The sequence below is a fragment of the Aegilops tauschii genome, chromosome 7, assembly GCF_002575655.3.
Source record: "Aegilops tauschii subsp. strangulata cultivar AL8/78 chromosome 7, Aet v6.0, whole genome shotgun sequence".
Classification (NCBI taxonomy): Eukaryota; Viridiplantae; Streptophyta; class Magnoliopsida; order Poales; family Poaceae; genus Aegilops; species Aegilops tauschii.
In genome coordinates, this window is record NC_053041.3 from 135,281,495 (window position 1) to 135,291,669 (window position 10,175).

Genomic DNA, 10,175 nt, shown 5'->3' on the forward strand with positions numbered 1-10,175 from the left:
CGGCGCTGTCGAGGAGCTCGCCCCCGCCCTGTTGGTGACCGGCGGGCGGTGCAGCGCGTGCTCCTCTCCGTCATCGTCTAGCCAGTCCTCGAGGCCGCCTCCTCTCCCAGAGCCGCCTGCTCCATCGCCGCCGCCAGTCGTCTTCCTCCATGGCGGCCGCCCCCAAGTCGGGGTCGTCCGCATTGCTCACGGCTCGGTCCGGCAGGTACTCCTGGCCCTGCTCCAGGGCGTCGGCTACCAGCTGGGTCATGAGGAGCTGCACCACGACCAATTGGTTAGTCGGCAAAGCAGAGCCCGACAGACAAAGAAAAGACCAAGAGTTAAGAAGCTTACCGCAGGCGGCGGTTGTGCGCGGGAATACGGCCGCTTGCCGAACTGCCACTCCGATTCCGAGAGTTTGCAGTTCGCAATCTCGTTCACCAGGCGGGCCACCTCCATGGCCGGCATCTCCTTGGTGCTCATCCGACACGGGTCTCGATGCCCGCTTATCCGGCTGATCAGATGAGGCCGGCCTTGAAGGGGGAGAACCCGGCGCTCCATGAAGGCGGTCAGCAAGTCTAAGGCTTTGAGGCCCTCCGACTCCGTCATCACCTTGAGCCGGGCGACGACAGCGGCGGAGGCGGCCGACAGCGTCCTCGGCTTGAAGGTCCAGTTGGTGCGGGGCTCAGCCGGCGGGCCAGCTTCATAAGCCGGCAGGTTGATGAAGTCGATCGCCGGGTTGACGTTCTTGATGTAGAAGTACGATTTTGCCACAGCTTGACCGACTGGGTCAAGCTGATGGCCGGGAAGCAATTCCCAGCACTCGGGCGCCTCACCGCGATGAAGGCGCCGCATTGAGCCGCCTCGTTCTTGGCGGAGACACCGAGTTTGGTGTAGAAGAATTCTTCCTAGACCTCGAGAGTGGGGAGAACGCCAAGGTAGCCTTCGCAGAGCGTGGCGATGGCCGACAGCAGCACCACCATGTTCGGTGTGTGGTGGTGCGGCTGGAGTCGGTAGAATTGGAGGAAGGATCGGAGGAAGCCGCTCGCCGGCAGGCCGAAACCGCGGAGGAAGTGTGACTGAAAGATGACGCGCTCACCTTGCTCCGACGCCGGCGAGATCTCCTTCGCAGGCGGAATGCGCGCCTGGACATAGCCCTCGCCGGGCAGCCGCCGAGTGTTGCGGAGGAAGGTGATGTGGTCTTCGATGACGTTAGAGCCATCCCAGTCACCGTCCCGCTCGCGCGCCATGGAAGCTCGAGTTTGATGAGGGCGCGACGCGACGAGGAGAACGGGCTCGATGACGACGGGCCGCGGCGGCACTTCGGCACAGCACAGGAGTGCGGCAGCAGCGAAGAGGAAAGAGAGGAAGAAAATAGCGAAGGGAGAGGAGGGCGCGCGTGCTAGTGCCGCTCCCCTCCTCCCCCTACTTATAGCCCCTGGCTGCGAAGCCGAGGGGACGGGGCGTGGGGATCGTGGGATTAACTGTGCCCACGACCCCGCATTTACCGTGCAGTAACGGCGCGAAGTAATTGCGCCACAGAATCCCAACCGTTCGCCTCGGTCGCAACGGATCCGCGCGCGTGTCGAGGCCCGGTAGTGGTGGGCCCCGGCCTGCGGCGACGTCCCGTCACGCGCGTGGGTTGGCAGGCGGCCAGGCCGTCTGGCGCCACGTGGCGTGCAACTAACTGGCTCCACGCTGACGCGCCACCCAGCTCCCGCCGAGACGTTTCAAAAACCACCAGGCGGCCTGCCTGGTCACGTCCGACTCCCGACAGCCGGCGCTTCAGAAGACGGACAAAGCAAGATTGATCAATAAACCACTCGGAGTAGGAAGCCGCTGAGACCCCTCGCGTCTTTCAGCCGCGGTGCCCCACCAGCTTCGGGGACTACTGTTGGAGTAAATGACCACGGGTAGCCTCATCAGCCTCCCCTGGTATTTCAAGACATCGGGGTCGGCTGCGCCCCTCAAGAATCAAAGACCGAAGGCCACTTTCTTGGGGCCGGCTGGTCCGTACGACCGGCTGCCAGAAGGCGGCAAAGTGCAACAGACGATCGCCAAGCGGGCCGACTCCTAGCAGGCATCCTCCAGAGAGGCCGGCTCCTAGCAGGCAGTTCCTCCTCCCTTGAAATTTGTACCACATTATGACGACGAGACGGGGCGTGGCTACAGTGCGGCTTGCCACCCCCGAATCCAGGGCAGAGCGTGGCCACAGTGCGGCGTACAGGGAGGACATGCCCCGCCCGGCACGGTACTGTTGCCACGTAGCCCATGACATCACCCATGGTAGAGAAGGCCATGCTCCCACGACGGGCTGTCGGTACGGCCCACTAGACGGCGGGCCCTATCTGTCAGCGAGAAGCCAGAAGGCGGCGAGCCCGGACCAGTCGGCGCGAGGGGAGGTTGACTCCCAGCAGGCGGCCCTCTCCCTCCCTCAAAGTCCGTGTGCCATTAATCAGAAGAGATGGGGAGTGGCTACAGTGATCGCCCGCCAGGCGGCGGTACTGTAGCCATGCCCCCCGACAAAGCACACATCATCAGTGGCATTGCCACAGTACTAAGCAGCCGGCAGGACTCGCCAGCGGCGGGCACGGCCTGTCGGCTAAGTAAGAGACAGCCAGCAGGGCCCACCAGGCGGCGGCCCCCAGCGGCCGGCGGAGAAGCTGGCGACCACTGACAGCCGGGTCCTACACCCGGCTGGATTACCATTGTACCCCTGGGGGGTAGGCCTATATAAACCCCCCAGGGCACCCATGCAAAGGGTTCAGACTCATTGAGATCCCAGACCACACACACCCACGTATAGAGAGAGAGGAAGTTAGGGCTAGCCTTGTTCTTCTTCCCCTCTAGAGAAACAGCTCAAGGAGCAAGCTTGTAGCTACCATTGTTGCTTGAGTGATCATGCGGAGACCCCGTAGAGCAGGAGTAGGGGTGTTATCTCCTAGGAGAGCCCCGAACCTGGGTAAGATTCGCCGGCGGGCATGTTTGCGCCTTATCCCGTTTCCTGGCACCGGCGACGTATTATTAGCCCCCTCCATGATAAGCCATCCTTTGGCATATGTCGCACGACACCCCCGACAAAAACCCTATGGGAAAAAATATGAGGAGAATTGTATTTGATATGTTGCTAAAACTCCTTTAAACCCAATGGGAAAAATAAGGAGAAAATGATGCAACATATAATGATCATTGTCTCTTGATAACCCATATGAGAAAAACCTTTGAAGAAGGATAAAACTCATTAGTGAGTTTACAGAACAATAAATATGTCTTGAGTACTTCCTTTAAAAACCCCGATAGGGAAAATAGAAAGCATGACATATGATCTTTGAGAAGATATTGCCTCATTAAAAACCGTTATGAGAAACTTTGAGAGAAAACTTATAAGGGAAAAGAATGCGATTATATATGCCATTGAAAACTCCTTTAAAACCCAATGGAAAAAATATAAGGAGAAAATGATATGACATATGTGAACACTTGTATCTATATTGTCTCTTAAAAACCTTTTATGAGAAACCATTAGGGAAAAACTCATGAAGGAAAAAAGAGTACAATATACGGAAAGTCAATTCTGAGCTCGAGCTCATGTGTGCTCGTAATCCTTTCCGTCCAGTCGCGACGAGATTCCCACCCCAGCCGGTATAGGAGCACATATTCTTTAAGTATCACTATTTTCTTCCAGGGTCAATGGCCCACATCTGCTCAGTAATAAATACGACACCGTGAGTCGTTCGTGTGCCGGATCAGATGCCCTTCATGGCTAGTGCCATGACATCTGAGATTCTGGACTGCATTCCATCGTTACAGATAGCAGCCTTCCCCTGCACGATTCATCTCTTTCATCACCGATTAAACCCAACTTGACCTGGCTCCTCTGTGCCTCATCCCAAATTCCAAATCCATACCATGATTTTAGTTGAGGATGTCTGCTTCTTCCTTACCAGCTGCCCCGGAGGAGATTCTGGCGCTCGTTCCCTGTCCTGATTGCAGCGACCACGTCATCACCTGGATCTCCCGCGGTGGTGCAAATCCAGACCACCTCTTCTACAAGTGCGTCAGGAAAATGTAACATCTTCATCAGTTCATAATGATTCCATCGATTTTTAGACATAGGCTGGTATAATACATTAATACCACACTTTTTAATTTTTCCAGGCAGGATATGGATCCATGAGGTCAGACAAGACGTAACGTGCTAAGTTGAATCACAATTTTGGTGGCCATCAGTACGCGGTCCCCGCTTATCATCTCAATCAGCGCGGCAACGCCAATCTTACAGTGGAGGAGGTGCCGAATGTACTGACAACAGTCCTAGATTCAGCATGGCATCCTGTCTTGCGTTCTCACGCTGCTCCTCCAACACCCAGCGCCTTGCTCTGCTTTTAGCAGGGGCGAACTATTGTTTTCGGATGCATTTGCTGCACAACTCTAATTGTGCAATGTTCGACCGAAAAAGCATTGATATATCATGTAGTTGCAATACTGAATTTATACATTCCACACCTTTAATTAAGAGTGCACTTCAAATTTTGTCAATTCATATCAAAACACATACATAGTTCATAGCAGTCAACTAATTAGCCAACTCATTATCGAATGGCTAACTGATTATTCCCATTCCATCTACATGATACTTAAAAAATCCGGTTAACCGAAATCATACTCTGCGCTAACAAATACTATGTTTAAAAGGCCTTGCGGTTTATCACAAGACATCTACATCATGCTAAATTTTGTCTCCAATGCCCAGAGTACCCACTGGAATCAGTAATGTCTTTTGACAAAATGTGTTTCCTGTTACAACAGGCTACCTGCACTGAAGAAGTCATTCTACTACTTTTCATTTTTCCTAATTAAGAGCAAACTGCCTCCATAATCCGTTGCCAACACCCAAGTTAGCTATTTTTTTATGCTGGACAACTAATCTGTCAGACATACTTACATTCAGTGATACAGAACACATAACTTGATTTCCTGCCAATTTTGCAATGTACATTGTTGTCTACTGCTAATCTGGACCTATCTCTTTTTCATATTACTGGCATGGATTGCAAGTCTGAACCCTGTCATACCTTCGCGTCCGTCCAGATTTTTAGGGTCGATGTGCTCAATAGATTGCTTGTGATGCCTGCGGCGAGCCTTCCGAGTTCAGAATTCAAACGATTGTATGCATGTACACGTGATTTTGCAAATTATAACCCCTAACCTTATAAGTTGTAGAAATCATAAGCCTCCCTTAAAGAGTCAAAACTCGTTCCCAGCGTCGGTGTAATAACATTATCTAGTGGGTTATCTGCATATCCCCTCACCGCCATCTCGAAAGCACTCAATCTGGAGGGGCAAGGTGCCCTGCTTGGGGCTGCTGCCCCAATCCTTAACCTGCAGCAGTTGAAGTATTAAAATTAAATAACTGAATTAAGTTCATCAAAGTAATTACATTCATGCTGCAAAATTCCTAGAACATGGAAATGGTTCTTCGAAGTACGACGACCATCATCATTGCGCAAAAACCAGGAAATAAAATCAGCTCAAACATAGTCTACGCACATACTGCTTAACCATCAAATGTTTAAGCAATGATTTGTGCTTGAAATCAGTTATCTGAATCTACTAAAGGAATCTCTACACGACCCACTTTTCCGCTTCAGATCAATGGGTGTTTTTACTCCAATGTCAATCAACCAATTATTAAAAAAAAGTACTAACTACAAATTCCACACATTCATGTTGTAAATTTCATGAAACATGTAGAAGGTTCTTGGACACTAGCAACAACATTACACAGGAAACCAGCAAAACAATGCACTGCTTAAAATCTTCTTCACACATAAATCTTCATTGAAAAATGCTTACTGCAACTTCAGCACTCTGAATATATCACGCAATTTTCTGAATGACCCCCTTCAGCATTATGAAAACAATGGGTATTTGTACCACAAAATCTAGCAACCATTTCACAGTAAGCAATTTGTTTCAGAGCTAATGGAATGCACGGCTTATTGACAAAAAAATCAGTGAAACTCAAAATCTAAGATATTATACTTGTACTTCTATATCCAACTCAATCACTCCACTTTAGTAAACCATTCTGTGCACCAATCTGGAAGGATCATTTCGGGAGCTCACTGGCCTTTTATTCTATCTAGGCGCCTGGGGTTCAGTTTGCCGGTGAAGAACTCGGATGTTGGCGGCGAAGTTTCCTTCCCCACAATAGCACATGTGTCCGCCGCATAGATCTGTGCTTCTGCACTCATCTTCACGGACAGTTGTACCTCCACCACAGTACGAACAATTCCATTCGCCACCCCTTCAGGCTGCCACCATGTTCTCCCCCACCTCCTTGATTAGAGTTGATCTGTGACACCAATCCATAAGAATTTAGAAATCTCGGTCCAGCGAAAACCCGACTAGCAGACTCAATGATTTTGAACAAGATTTTTCTGTACCTTCGAACTGCCTGCATCATGAACTCCATCGGCGGGCGGAGGTTTGCGGCTGCGTTTCTGTCTCTTGAGCACCCTCTTGTGCAAACTGACCTTGGAGCTAGATGGAGTGGAGACACTGCAACCGCATTCATTTCGTCTCCTTAAACCTCGAACGGAAAGCACAATTTCCATGCCTCTCTAATGACCTCCATGTGCAAGATCCCCTACTGCTCGCTGGAGAAGAAGCACCCATCCCACTAGGCTGCATTCAATTCCTCTCTGGAATTCCTCGACCGAAAGCACAATTCCTGAGCCACGGAACAAAAAAATTCTCACATCCTTATAACTTGCTGGCCAGCACCTCCTGGGATTGATTCGCTACTAACATTATGAACTACCCCTCCAACATTTACAACTGGAGTAGGGATTGGAACCTGCTCACCTGTTAATGCAAGAACACACAGGAACTTTTAATTACTTCCATATAATCACACATACAAAATTATACAAATATGTGTTCAAAATTTATGATGCTAGCCCTCACATGCTTGGCTTGGTTCCGTACTAACATCATCAATTGGCCCCCCAACATTTACAACTTCAGCAGCCCTTGCAACCTGCTCATCTGTGGCTGTAACAACACACACAAACATTTAATTTCTTCCATCAACAGAACTACACGAGTTAAAAAATATATGTTCTAAAAAATCATCCTGCTAGCCCTCACCATTCTGATCATATAATTCTTGGTACATCTTAGCTATTTGATTGTCCCTCTGTTCATCTTGCAATGCCTTCAGCTGAATTTCTCCCTGATACTTCTTTGCGATCTCTGCATCTCTCTCCTCCTGCTCTTTAGCTTGCCTTTATGCATGCTGTTGATACTTCTTGCGACCTCTGCATCTCTCTCCACCTGTTCTTTAGCTTGCCTTCCTGCATCCTATTCATACTATCTTTTCTGAACCCAGGTCACTATAGGTGTCTGCGTTCTTCAGTTGTACACTAAAATCTATGAATTACACACAATCAAGCTTCTGTACTGACCTCTTATTCCATCCGGGTGCTTGGGAATTCATCTTCCCAGTCGATAGTTCAGACGTCATAGGGGAGTTCTGCCTTTTGCCCGACAAGATCTCCGCATCTCTGATCTTAGCATCCTTTTCCTGCACCAACACCGACGGCTCCGCCATCGCCTGGTCCACCAGCAGGCCGCCATTCGCAACTACTGGGGCAGGCACCAAATTCTCTCCAGCATCCTCCAACAGATCTAAATCACGGGGGAAAACCAAAACGCACTTACTCAGCTACGCCACCGCTCCAAAAAATGCCGAATATCTCGCCGGACAAGGAAGGATCAACATACCTGCCGATGGGCTGCATCAGGAATTCTAGGGATGGCAATTTCGCCCATGGGTATGGGTATCCGCGCGTACCCTACCCGAAAATAGTGGGCATGGGCAAGACTTGACAAGATTTTGTACCCATGGGTAAGGGGTATCCATACCCGCAAAATATATGGGTAGGGCATGGGTATGAGATTGCGCCCATGGGTAACCCAATGGGTACCCAGAAAATATTAATAAATGAAAATAACTCCTATGATATGTGGGGTCTACATCCAACTCCTATTGCCCAACTCTTAATTCCTTATTCCCTAAACCAACCATAGCTAATAGGCTCCCAACAACCAGCTCACACTCCTCCTATGTCCTATGTGACTCCTCGAAATGATGAAATCTTGACTCATCACCAACACACTCTCTTCCAACTCTCGAACTAGCAAACCCCAGTTCCCGTCGTCGCCTTCCACTATGTCAGCTTCCACCAACCACTTATCGTAATCCCTTGCCGGCTGGAATTGGCCACACACCAGAGGACGTCGTGTCGGTACTAGATTGATTGCCCATCATCACTTGAATTTTACACTCATGTATGTACTTCTTTAAAATTTAAATGCTATATATGTTGTACCCATTGGATACCCATTGGGTATAGGATACCCGATGGGTATGGGCATGGGTGTCAATTTGTGCCCATGGGTATTGAAATGGGTGGGTATAGAAAGTTTCTATGGGTATGGGTTTGGGCAAGAGGAGGTTGTACCCACCCATACCCTACCCATTGCCATCCCTAAAGAATTCCATGGTGGATCGTCGCCCCCGCTCCCGGCCTCTACACTCACAGTCGCCGTCTCCACAACGCCACTCGCTTTTTGGATGAGAAGACGCTGGAACCTGCATTCAATTCGAGGGCGGAGAACCCCACCGTACAGTGATATTCCTGATCCACGGATCAGACGACGGCTAGGATTCTGAACCATGGAACACCTCGCTGGCGGGGAACTGCCGTTCCAATCGTGCGTCAACTCCGCCCACTGTTCCCCGTACGTATTTCGCAACAGTGCTCATTTTCTTGGAGACCGGCGACGCTTGTATAAAATATTGGCACAGATCCGGAGACACTCATCAACGCCGTGGATAACGAGCTCATTTGAGCTCGCGCTCAATTACTCCATGTCCATATACGGAAAGTCTATTCTGAGAAAGTCATGTCCTACAATATATGCAATCTAATGATTGTTAATGGGTTATACTTTGGGAGATTACTCCCCCTGAACTTTGCAAATCTGGAGGATGTCTCATATCAATTACATTGACATGATCATGACATTAGGAATAATCCGTTGGATTTTCCAGTATTTTTTTGCAAATTGTTTCCTCACTTTTTATATTTCATGAGGATAAGTGATCTCGAGCAATGTGCTTTGTGATATCGCTCTTCATATAACATGTATGTATTGAGTAACACAAGTGGTAGCATCTTGATAAATTAAGTTACATTATTCTGATGAATCTGAACCACATGGTATTGAGTGTGGTTAATCATTCTGCTAAGCCAAACATATTTTCAATGCCTTTATATAAAGCAATTATGTCAGAATGATAATTAAGTGGAGTAGCCATTAAATTCTATTTAGATGACTTCCATAAGAAGGCTATTCCATCAAATTCAGTCATTGATATGGCTTTGTTGGGATCAAGTAAAGAGCCAATATCATATATCATATCATGGTCAAATCTTGATTTTCCTGATGGAATTGTCCAAGATTTATTGTGAACTTGAGATATAACTTAATATTCCTCATATCGACCATATACGTTTTGTTGGTGTGATATATCCACATTGAACTTCTCATATATGTTTTGGATATATGTAGACTGATATGTATTCTTGAGAGAATGCTCAAGTTATAAACTTAAGCTAAATTTGGTTTAATCCAAATTTCCCGCCTTGAGATGATTTTGTGTATATTTAGTTCTTGTATAGACATTGATGATGAAGTCATTGATATACACTAAGTGATATAAGGAAATCAAATTTGGGATTCCCTTATTAACACATAAGCAATCATCATTCTTTGAGTAATCCTTTTGAAGAAGGAACTCATTTAGTCGGTAGTACCATATGACTTCTGACTATTTCAAGTCATAGAGTGACTTATGAAATTTTACACAAAACTTGTTGCAATCTGCGTTTGGATTCAGAAGTTTTAGCCCTTCAGGGACTTCAATAGAGATATCCAAAATGAGCGACTCATATGAGTATGTAGCCACTTCATCCATCAACTGCATGGATATTATTATTATTTTTATTGCCAATGATATTTAATATCGAAACATAATTCCACTCATACCAAGAGGGTATGTTACATCGTAATCGATGTCGGGTCTCTGCGGGAACCCTTTTGCTACAAGCCTCTCTTTCTCA

At 48.1% G+C, this 10,175-nt stretch overlaps 1 long non-coding RNA gene across 8 annotated transcripts; it reads right to left on the reverse strand.

The window, feature by feature from the left end:
- Positions 1-3,364: 3,364 nt before the first annotated feature.
- Positions 3,365-7,876, reverse strand: LOC109746774 (uncharacterized). 8 transcript variants are annotated; one of them, XR_012189556.1, is made up of 8 exons: positions 7,135-7,755; positions 6,952-7,038; positions 6,429-6,849; positions 6,113-6,337; positions 5,189-5,361; positions 5,055-5,110; positions 3,888-4,026; positions 3,367-3,803 (listed from the first exon to the last, which is right to left on the reverse strand). It is a non-coding gene; the product is annotated as an uncharacterized lncRNA (long non-coding RNA). The 8 variants fall into 8 exon arrangements; XR_012189554.1 differs by having other exon boundaries at positions 3,365-4,026; positions 7,135-7,754; XR_005762047.3 differs by lacking the exons at positions 3,367-3,803; positions 3,888-4,026 and adding an exon at positions 7,771-7,876 and having other exon boundaries at positions 4,487-5,110; positions 7,135-7,674.
- Positions 7,877-10,175: the final 2,299 nt, after the last annotated feature.